This window comes from Sus scrofa, chromosome 13 (genome assembly GCF_054392235.1).
Source record: "Sus scrofa isolate SSC_HxYL_T2T_F1_AM1 chromosome 13, Sscrofa_HxYL_maternal_Yorkshire_Landrace_v2.0, whole genome shotgun sequence".
NCBI classification, from domain to species: Eukaryota; Metazoa; Chordata; class Mammalia; order Artiodactyla; family Suidae; genus Sus; species Sus scrofa.
The window spans coordinates 131,893,537-131,905,000 of record NC_139395.1 but is presented as its reverse complement, the minus strand read 5'-3'; the positions used below and the strand labels follow the sequence as shown (position 1 = coordinate 131,905,000).

Below are 11,464 nucleotides of genomic sequence, written 5' to 3'. Positions count from 1 at the left end.
CACTTGATGATGTGCTCCATAAATCTATATTTCAGAACAGTAGATTATTTAGCAGGAAACTCCAAGGTTTTTGTACCTGCCAAGAAGTCAACCTCCTAAGGAAAAACCCAAACACATACAATTCACTTGCTTTTAGGCTAAAGGCAGTCAATTATTTCAAAATGCAATAATACTTTCAGGTCTAGACCTGCAGTAAGTCCATCAGAAACATACTTAGAAAAGCACAATCTGTCAAAGAAAAAGAAGCCACAGAAATCTGCTTAGCTTGTTGAAAATTGAGTACATACTCAAAGTAACTCTAAATAATATCTCATCACCTGAAAAGTTTGATGGTTAAAAAATATCCAAAAGTTGAAGGTAATTTGAACATTTATAGAAACAACAAATCAACAGCATACACAGCACTGCTTTCTGATCAAGGACAATTATTTTTGTCATCTTTTCATGTATCTATCTGCACAACAGAGAATACTTCTAGAAAAAAGAGGCTTACTATACCTCCGGAATGATATTTCTAAGATTAGAACATATTTTCTGAAAACCATCTAGTGGGATGGGTTACCAACGGAAATTATGGAACATATTTTCCTAGAAGGCTTTAACTAAGAAGGATGGTTGCCAATGGCTATTAAGAGTGCTCTGACAGGTTTGCTGGCCTTCATAACCCTGGCAACTGGTGTGCAATGGATGATCTACTCTCAATGCCTGTCAGTCATTTAATGCTCTCAGTGCCAGTAACCAAAATGGCCACGCCTGCACTAAATTTGATCCTCCAAAGTCACTGAAGGTTTTGGAAAAAAAGAAAAAAGAATCTCTCTAGATTATTCGTTTCCAATGGCAGCTTTTCTCTGCCACAGAATTTCACACAAGGGCCTTCAAATGAGTGCACATATAAAAACAGGCAGATAAAAAGATTTTAGCTTCTGAAGATACAACAAACTGAGACAGACTATCATCCCTCTAGGGAATGGCTTACTTACTCTTCCCTGAAATCAGAAATAGACTTAAAATGCTAGGAATCTCATAGAATTTTGGAATTATAATCTTAGAAATTGTGCAGATGAAGAAACAAGGGCTGAAAGGTCAAGATCTAAGGCTACACAGTTAATAGTTCAATACAGAATCAAGAGTTTCAGACTCCTGATCCAATGCTATTTTAGGACACAGCCTCTTTCTAACCTGGTCAATCTTTGTCAAAATGTCTACAAACATAAACAGAAACATGCAACTAGAAATATGTTAATGTAAAGAAAAGTGTTTCCTATATACTTCAAATCTATACTCAGTAAATAATCAACTAAGACTGGTACATAGCAATTTACCTATTTTTCAGGTAAAGTATACAGCTACTAAATGATAGAAAAATATTTTGATTCCCAATTATGATTCTACTGCAACAATATCACTTACTGATCACTTACTCTGGGGCACTATGCTAGGTGCTGAGGATACAAAGATGAACACAAATACAGTCTCTTTTATTAAAAAAAAATTACACTTAAAATTATCCTGATGATATTGCCTTAATTCTCTATAGTACTTTTAAAGATCTATTTCTCCACTGAATCTTACTAACTCCTGATGAGTTTGGCAAGACAGTTATGATTAGAACTGAATGGTTCTATCCTAATGCAGCTTTTTTTCACATCACAATACTGACTTCTTTGGCTTCCACTATATTTGATATTTAAAACCTGAAGTGTACCATATAACATGGCCTGTAAAAACTCTTACTTTTTCTTTCTTTTTTTTAATCCCACATTTATTTCAAATGCAATACTGGTCCTGATAGAGAGACTCCTTTGTAACAGTTGCAATCATATACTAAAAGTTACTAAAACTTAACCTCTTTTAGAAATGAGTGCAATTTACATAAACTATTAAGCTAACTAGTAAAATATACAGAAGAAATGAGTTGTTTAATTGTCAGGACAAATATGAAACATGTTATTCTTGCATTAAGCATAAATTTAAAATAATGATTAGTATATATACATTTTTCCTTAAATAATACACAATTTGGATCATTTAAATTACCTCATTAATTTTAGGAGTTACTAAGCAAGGGGCATACTACAGTTCCTATTGTATCATTGCAGAAAAAGAGGCAAAGATACAGTCAGCCTCCTCTTCCCTCCACACAATTACAAAGTAGCAGTTTGGGACTGGAATTCAGTCCTTCCATTCAGACCAGAGTGCTACAATCCACATAAAAAGTTTCACTCTAAGAAATATTAAACTCTAAGAAAAAGTTCTAAGCCATCAATTTGACCACAAACTTACAAGTTTTTTTTTTTTTTTTGAAGCATTTTAACTTTAAACTCTCCAAACTGTAAAGCTGGGGAGAGAAAGAAAAAACACCTAAAAAATTCCTTAAGCAGCATCAACTGATTTACATTAATAAAGGATTAAATGTGAATAATATAAATAGCTATAAAACATTATCAATTTACTTAAGGTTAAATAACCTTTCTGAATGATAGAAATCTCAAGCCTTTAAGTCAAAACTTCAGATCTCCCTACTCCAGTTTCTCCTACCCTGCATTTTTTTTTATAGTATTTTTTCTAAAAAGAAAATTAAGTTCACTTTAAACATAAAGTTAAGGGAAAACTCAGGCAAGTCAATTTGCTTTATACAAGAATAAGATTGGTACCAAGAAACTTCACTAGAGATATTATACTGTGCATAAGGTTACTCCTTATTACCAAAAAAAAAAAAAAAAAAAAGGCTAAAATAACTATATAAAATTAAGAAACATGGCTCCTGAATAAAGAAATATACCAATAACTTCTGTCAGCTAATTGATATCTATAACTGCTAAGCTGATATTGAGAACAATCTTCTGAAATTGGTCCTGACCAGAGGTATACTTCCTATATCCCCTGGAAATTACTAAATAAATGTTCTTAAATTTTAAGGTTTGGTAATAAAGATTTCATCAAAATCTCTGGGTCTTCTTTTGTAAATCATCGGTTTTAATTTGTTCCATTCTTTTGGAATGGTTAAGTCTAATTTTATTTATCTTTGGAGATGGTATAAGAGCACCAGTTTATATTCTCCCTTCCTCCATATCATCTATTATGGATATATAGATAGCTTGATACTTGCTACCCTGTCATGGTTCAAACTTCTGGGCAAAATTATTTCCCAAGTAGGTTGACTAACACCTGGGTATTTGACAGTGGAATTGAGTTTTAAGAAAATGAAACTAAAAGCCACATGGTTTTTGGTCCCTAGTCACACCTGTAAAGTTAGCTAGCTGTCAGCAAAGTGGAAAACAGGATTTATTACATAAACTGTCTTTTTCTTTTAAGTCCACTTATGAGATCTAACACCTTCTAAGGAGAAAGGAAATGAACATGTATAAAACACCTAAACCAGGACAAAAACTTTCTTGGATATACATTATCTCATTTAATTCAACAATTCTGTTGAGTTATAATTACTTCCATCATGCAGATTAGGAAATCTGTCCAAAGTAATCCTGCTAGTAAGTATGGAACACAAGTTTTGAACCAAGGAGGTTCAGATTTTCCAAAGCCACTATTTTTTAGTACTCATGGGATTTTAAGGCTAGATCACTGAGGACCATATAGAGCACCCAGTACAATTCCCCTATGTTACAGATGAGGAAACTGAGGGCCCAAAAGATTGAGATTTGCTCAAGGACACACACTTGTGGTGAGGCTGGGATTTGATTTCCAGTGCAGTTCTATACATCCTTATTTTTATATGTGTCTGGGGTTAAGTGTCACTCTTGGTATAATTTATACATAACTCAGAACATCTCAACTATCTCCAAATGAAATTCATATATGTGGCAGGTTCAGGGATGTATATTTTCAGTAACCCTAAATAATAAGTGTATTTAGCAAGAATAAAAACCTAATTGGCAGTTATAAATTATTACATGTTGTAAAAATGTCTGTTGCCAATATATTTATTTATTCAGTGAATAAACACCTATTATGTACTGGTTAATGTCCTTGGCAATGAGAATACAAGTGTATATAAGATAGAGTCCCTAGTCTTTTCATGAAATTTACATCACGGTGGGGGATACAGACAAACAGGCAATTACCAATGCAGTGAGTCAATACTCTGACTGTAGGAGTACAAGATGCTATGGGAACAGGAAGCAAGGATATCTAACCCAGACTAGACTTTTCAAAAGGAGTTGATATGAAAGATGAGTAGGAGACAGCCAGTTAAAGGGATATGGATGGAGTGTGCAAACGTTTCAGGAAAAACAAATAGCATATGTACATGAAGCAGAGAAAGGCCAAGGGAGCTGTAGGAGGAGGAAGAAGAGATGAATCTAGAGAAAGAAGCAAGAAACAAATCATACAGGTCTTCAAAAGCAAGGGTTTTACAACCTGTCTATTAGAATTACCTGGAGAACTTAAAAACAAACAGATGTTTGAGCTCCAGCTCAGAGCAATTAAATCAGAATCTCTAGAAATGAGGCCCTGGCAGTGTTTTTTTTTTTTTTTTTTTTTTGTCTTTCTTGGTCTTTTTGCCATTTCTGAGGCCGCTCTCGTGGCATATGGAGGTTTCCAGGCTAGGGGTCTAATCGGAGCTGTAGCCACCAGCCTATGCCAGAGCCACAGCAAAGAGGGATCCGAGTCTCGTCAGTGACCTACACCACAGCTCAAGGCAACGCCGGATCCTTAACCGACTGAGCAAGGCCAGGGATCGAACCCTCCACCTCATGGTTCCTAGTCAGGTTTGTTAACCACTGCGCCACGACGGGAACTCCTGGCAGTGGTATTTTCAAAAAGCTAACTAAATGAATTTAATACTTAGCCAGGATTGAAAACCACTGTAAGCTATATGAAGAAATAAACATACACATTTATTACTGCAAATAAGGGAAAAAGTGATCTTAAATCATTAAATATATCTGGCCCTAGTTTCTTTGTCAAAAAGCAGGATAGAGCAGGTTACAGGTAGCATGATAAAAGAAGTCACAAAACATTAGTTTTGTCAATGAGTCTGTCACCTGACACATGTCTGACCTTATTAGATTAAAACATCATTTCTCAGAGATAGTAATACTGCCTTCTCTGAAGGACTGTTGTATAGCTTAAGATAAATATATTTAATAAAACAGCTCAGTAACTGTGCTAATATAATAAAAACCATAATTTCCCAAGATTTATGCTTCTCAAGTTGTAGTTAAGATTATAAATATTTTCACCAGAGGTGAAGTTTGCTATGCTTAAGAAACACATTTCATTTAAAGAATCACCCAAAACTTGAAATTCAAGATGGTAAAGTAATAAAACAGAGAACTGATCCTTTTAATGCTATTCTAGTCGCTGAAAGAGATTAAATGGGATTAAGTCAGCCCTTTCCAAATAAACAGATCAACAGAGCAAATGCCCTTTACATGGTAAGAGCAAATGTTAATTTTTTTTCGTTTTATTCAGTAAAGGGCACTAATAAGGAACGCTATACACAAAGTAAACTATTTCCGGAAATGTTATGATCTACTTTATTATATAAGTATTTTCACTTATAAATTTTTATAAGGGAATACTTATTTGGGACAGAGAGGATCTTATCCTGACAGGAAGGAAGCTCTGCTTCAAGAAGGGTTGTTCTATGCAGAGCTAGGCAGAGCCACTGCTCTTTCACAGCCTTCCTTTTACATATACCTATCCCCATGAGAATATACACGTTCACAGAATAATTTTTTGGTTTAGGTACAGTATTTGTATTTAGTGACATTTCTTTAAAGCTATATTTAATTTACTTAAATTGAAAAAACCTTTAGACATATAAAAACACTGTTCTGCATTTATATCTAGTTCATTTTTAATTCTACTAAAACTGATAGGAATGCCTTTCAAGCTCTATATTCATAGTCAGTGATAATACATTAAGTTAAAATTCATTCACTTTTTTATTTTTCCCATGAAAATGAGAAATACTATGATGAGCTATCATTTCTTTCAATCATCTATTTTGTGATTTTTAACAGAATAGTACTCTAATTTACAATGATGAAAAATGCACAAGAAACTTTTGAAAAAAGTTACGGATGAAGTTTTATTTAATTTTATCCAAAAACATGAGGTGCGGAAACATAGAAAACAAAACATTAACACACACACACACACACACACACACACACACACCCCACTGGGCCATCATCAGATAATTTTGGCTGATGACACCACAGAACAGTTAATCTGATAATTAAAATTTTCCAGAACATGTGATGTTTAGATAGAGATCTATGCTGTCAAACAGAATTCAATGCTTTGGTTAAAAAATGTTAAACCTTGAACACACAGACATATTAACAAATTCTTACACTGCAGTTGCTTCTAGAGTCCATTAATGAAGAAAAACTGTTCTGATTTAGACAATATAAACTAGCAACATGGCATCTTAAGTATTTTCCAGATCTTTCCTTAATAGCACGCAATCCAGCACAAAAACAAAATCTGTGAAGTGCAATGTAAGCAAATACTCAGAGAAGCTACTTTCTGAGTAGAAAAACATGCGACCAATATTGCCTACAGTGGTTCAAATGTGGCCATAGTAATTACCCGACGATTTGAGTTACCAGGAGTTCACCAACCCAAATTTTCTAGGGGTTCTCCGAGGCCTCACAGACTAGGATTCAAAACATCATCTCAAAAACCCATGTCCTGCATGTGCACAAAGGCGCAGTACTGGAATGAGGAAGCTTCACAAAACGAAATCACAACTCTACTTCACTAAAGAATATGCAGGCTATTTTTACAAAGCCCCCTCTTGTTGCGCTCCTCTTAACCTTTATATAAAAACGTAAACAGTTCCCCAATTACTGACATCTAAGAAAATAGCTTCGGATTCCCAAGTCGGGTAACTAGCCACCATCACCACTATCCCTTTAGCATCCTAAAATAAACCCCTCAAGCCTCGGTCAAAACACACTGGCTGAACGTCTGGTGTTTACATAGCCCAATCCCGGACGCTCCCCTACCTTTCCGAACCACTTAGGAACTATGAAACAGTCACCACATAATAGACTCACTGAAGTCACAAATCACGAGACAACGTCTCAAGTGAATGAATGAAAGATCCCATATATTTGTCTCGGTTAAAAGGCGCGGGGCGGGGGGGGGGGTGGACTTCGAGAGGAAGGGTGGGAGGGGAACTGCGGGGTAAGGGGGGAGCGGTTTTCCTTCCAAGCCCCAGCCGGGTGATTTAAACCCAGTATGAGGCAAACGCAGGGTCGCCAGGCTGGCGGGGCCGGAGTCCTCGGGTGTGACAGCCCCTCAGGAACAGCTCGCCGCTCGACGCGGGGATCCCTTACGCCGCGGTACTCGCGAGCCGGGTGGATGTGCAAGGGTGCTGAGGACCGAGCCACAGCGGCCGGGGCGGCGGCCCTGGGTGCACTTCCTCAGTCTCCAGCCGCCCCATCCCCAAAAATGGGAGGGGAAGGAAACGAGAAACAAGGCAGCGGCCAGGAGAAAAGAGGGAGCGGCGAGCCTTCGCCTCCGTATTTGGGTGAGGCCAGTGGCCGCCGGGGGAGAAGGAGCCGCGAGCGCAGGCGAACTCCGCTGCGGGCCGACGTTGGGAGAGACGACCGGCGGGCAGCCCCCGCCCAAGACGGCGGGCGCGCCCGTAAGTCCCCGGCACCCACCCGGCCCCATCCCGACCGCACCCGTTCCAGGCCACTCCGCGCTCTACTCACGCTCGGGGCTCCTCCAGGCTCCGCGGCTCCAACCGCATCGGGTCCCAGCCCCGCGCACGACGGCGGCGGCGGCGGCGGCGGCGGCGGCGCCGAGGGAGAGGAGAGCGGGCGGCACAGCCCCCGCCTCCCGGCCCCTCTCCCCCGCCGCTCCGGAGCTGCCCGGCCGGGCCCGAGCCCTGCTTCGCCGGCGGCCCCAGCCCCAGCGGCCGCAGCGGCAGCAGCCCGAGACCTTAGCGGCCGCAGCGGCGGCACCGGAACTGCCGCTTTCTCCTTCTCGCAGCCTCTCCTCGCTAGCCCCCGCCGCACGCCCCCCGCCCCCGTCTCCTTTCTCTGTCACCCCTGTTTTTTTTCCTTTTGTTTCCAGAATAAACTTTATTGGTCTCTTTTTCCGCTCACATCGTGTAAACAAACAACGAACTCTTCCCCACCCCCTCGACTCCCCCCTCCTTGGGTAGAGGAGGGTAAGAGCCGATGAAGGGGCCGAGCCTACTATGCCCCGGAAGCAGATGCGCAAACAAGGGGAAGTGAAATTGCAGAGACCTGGAGAGGGAAATGGGCAAATCGGGTAACAGTGTGCCAATGCGCCTGCGCCTTGGTTTTCTGCCCGAAGTTCGGGTGGTGCTGGAGGGGCTTTTCGGGCCCGCGAGTGTTTAATGCTGTTGTTTATTTGCGGTAGTGAGGCTACTGTGTCATCCTAGGGCGGCATATATGTCCTATATCTGTTTCTACGAGCAGCAGGCAAGTTAGGGTGGAGATAGAAGAAAGAATAATTGGGAGCAAATGAGCCCGTTCACTTTTACGCCCAAAGAGATTTCCTCCCGTTTCGTGGCGAAAGCAGAGGGCGCGGTAGTTAACCACCTATGTCAGCGGCTAACCAAAAGTGAATATCGATACTGGGAAGAAGTCTTTTTACACAACGTTGCTGCGCGTTCTTCTGCCAACGTAAGGTTAAGTTGTAGCCCATCCCAAAAGAGGAATGCCCTGCCACAGCCCTCTGCAATCCTTTGACTCACTCGGGGAGACCTTTTGCAGTGTCCTCCACCCCTCACCCCAAGATTTGAATTAGCTTGTAGGATTCAATTATGACTATTCAAAATACGTCTTTTTTTTTCATGTAGTGCCCACGAGACCTTAGAAAAGCCATTTTGGCTACACATTAGGTTCAAGGTGGTACTTTGGTACGGCGCACCATAGAAGCCTCTTTTTCCCTGAGAGTAAGAGGATCTGTTGCCTTTCGAGATCACTATTGATAAAGGTCCTGTTTTTTGCGTGTTTCCCCCCCTAGTGGTCTTTCATTGTATTGAAAAGGCGTAGGAACAGTGGTAAGAAGACTTAAGTCCTCTAACTAGGGCTCTCCCTTGAATTGTAAGGAGTAGAGGACTTGGAAATAACCGACGGTAGAGATGTTACAGTCCAAGTTGTCATCCAGAGCAAAAAGCTCACCAATAACCAGTTTTTGCTCTAACACCACACGTCCATACCCAGTCGTAAATAAGATCCATTCCTCTCTATGTGGTCATAGTCTCATTTGACTGTATTTCTGTCTTTCCTGTGTTTTCTTTCTTAAGCTCTGGTTTTCATCTCACAATTCAGAGGTCTACGTTTCTAAATGCTTTTCTTGAACCAGTGTTTTTCAGTAGTTTCAGAACACTATGTTACTCCAGAGCAGGGGATTAAAAAAAAAAAAAGCATAGCATTAAATTACTAGTCAAAGTAAACTTTATGACCACATTTCCCAAATTGTGTTTCCAGGCACAGAGGTTCATGAAATATTAATAGGTAGTCCTAAGTGGGGAAAAATTATAATTTTCCTTCTAAAATTTTTAAGAGAAAAATGCTCATTACATGTTACGATTTTTGTTATGTGATAATCTGTCTTTAAGAAATAAGTGTCACAGCAGAAATTCCCATACTTGGTACTTAAATGTGTGATTATTCAGTGATGCAGGATTAGCATGTACTGCCCAATTCACAGTTTTGATGTATATGGTTTATTTGGTGACCCTTGATCTATCATGTGTTTATCTTGCTTTCAGAAGTATTAGCACTATTGTTCAGTGTTTAGAATATGTTAGGCATCTGTATGACAAAACTCATTGCTCAAAGTCCTGCAGAAGAAGAATGTTTCAAAGGAAAAATTGAAATTGTTATTCCTGGGCTGTAAGTCAAACAAAAAATGCAATACCTCAGAATTAAGGAATTGTTTTCTTAAGAGGTGAAATGTCCAAGATGAAACTATTGTTCCATTCTAACACATTGGAAATATGATAACAGTTACTTGCCTTTGGTTTCATTTCCATTGAAAATAAAGATAACTGTTACTCACATGTGCATTGTGCACCAAAACATCCTCTGACAACATTTACCTCACTACTGAGCTTTGAAGTCATTTGGAAACAAGACTCAACTTGATTATGAAGCAATATACTCCAGATATATAAAATTGCCAAGTTGAGCAGTAAAAAAAAAAACAACACACCAAGGCCTAACAAAAGCGAGCTATCATGTAGCACTTATTAACTCAGTTATGGTCAAAAAACCATATTTTTAAGATTTTAGTTCTTTTCCATTTGTTAAGGTTTGTTTTGCCCCAGAATATCTTGGTAAATGTCCTGTGTACACCTGTAAAAGAACATTTTATGTATATTATTTGGTGGAATGTTCTGTGTTAATTATATTAAGTTGGTTGATAATGTTAGGTCTTCTATATATCCTTACTGGTTTTCTTCAGTAGTTCTATCAGTTTCTGGGAGAGGAACATTGATGTCTCCAACTATAGCTATGGACTTGTCTATTTCTCCTTTTGTTTCTGTATGTTTTTGCTTTATATGTCTTGAAGCTCTGTTGCTGGTGCACTTACGTTTAGAGGATTATGTGTTTTTGATGAATAGACTGTCATTATGTACCATCATTAAGTCACTTGTAATATCCGTGTTCTGAAACCTATTTTTTAAATATTAATGTGGTCATTCCATCTTACTTTGACTAGTATTTGTATGATATATAGTTTCCTATCTTTTTATTTATCTACATTGTTGTATTTTAAATAGATTACTTGTAGAAAACACATAGGTCTCTCTTTTTAAATTCAATCTATTTCTTTTTTTGATAGTTGTGTTTAGACTACTTACATTTAATGTAGATGTTGATAAGGTTGCATTTAGACCTACTTTTTTGTTATCTATTTTCTTTGTTCCCTATGTTTTCTCTGTTGCTACTTTTCTGTCTTCTTGTGGATTTTTGAATATTTTTAATATTACATTTTATCTATTATAAGTTAAACATATCTATTTGTACTTTTTCTTATGGTTCTATGGTTTTCAATATATACATATGAATTTTCACAATCAGGTAAAATGTGGAAAGACACCTTGAAACCACATAGGTCCCCCCCATTCACTAACCTTTATGGTATAGTTGACTATGTATTATATTTATATATATGGAAACCTCATCAAACAATTTTATAATTTTTGCTTTCAACACTCATACAGGCATACCTTATTTTGTTGTGCTTTGCTTTATTGCACTTTACAAATACTGATTTTTTTTTTCTTTACAAATTGAAGGTTTGTGGCAACCCTGAGTCAGAGTTTACGCTGTTTTTACAATAGTATTTGTTTACTTCATGTCTCTGTGTTACATTTTGGTAATTCTCATGATATTTCAAACTTTTTCAATATTATTATATTTGTGCTGATGATCTGTGATCAGTGATCTTTGATGTTACTGCTAAGACTCACTGAAGGCTTACCTGATGGTTGCATTTT

The 11,464-nt window shown here is 38.5% G+C and overlaps 1 protein-coding gene across 1 annotated transcript in view; it reads right to left on the bottom strand.

Annotated features, from left to right (window-relative positions):
* The window catches only part of PIK3CA (phosphatidylinositol-4,5-bisphosphate 3-kinase catalytic subunit alpha), a 99,294-nt gene extending 91,392 nt beyond the window's left edge, over positions 1-7,902 (bottom strand). The window contains exon 1 of the mRNA XM_084990368.1: positions 7,695-7,902. The gene's annotated coding sequence lies outside the window, so the exon portion shown is untranslated. The remainder of the gene's footprint in view (positions 1-7,694) is intronic.
* Between the last annotated feature and the right edge of the window lie 3,562 nt (positions 7,903-11,464).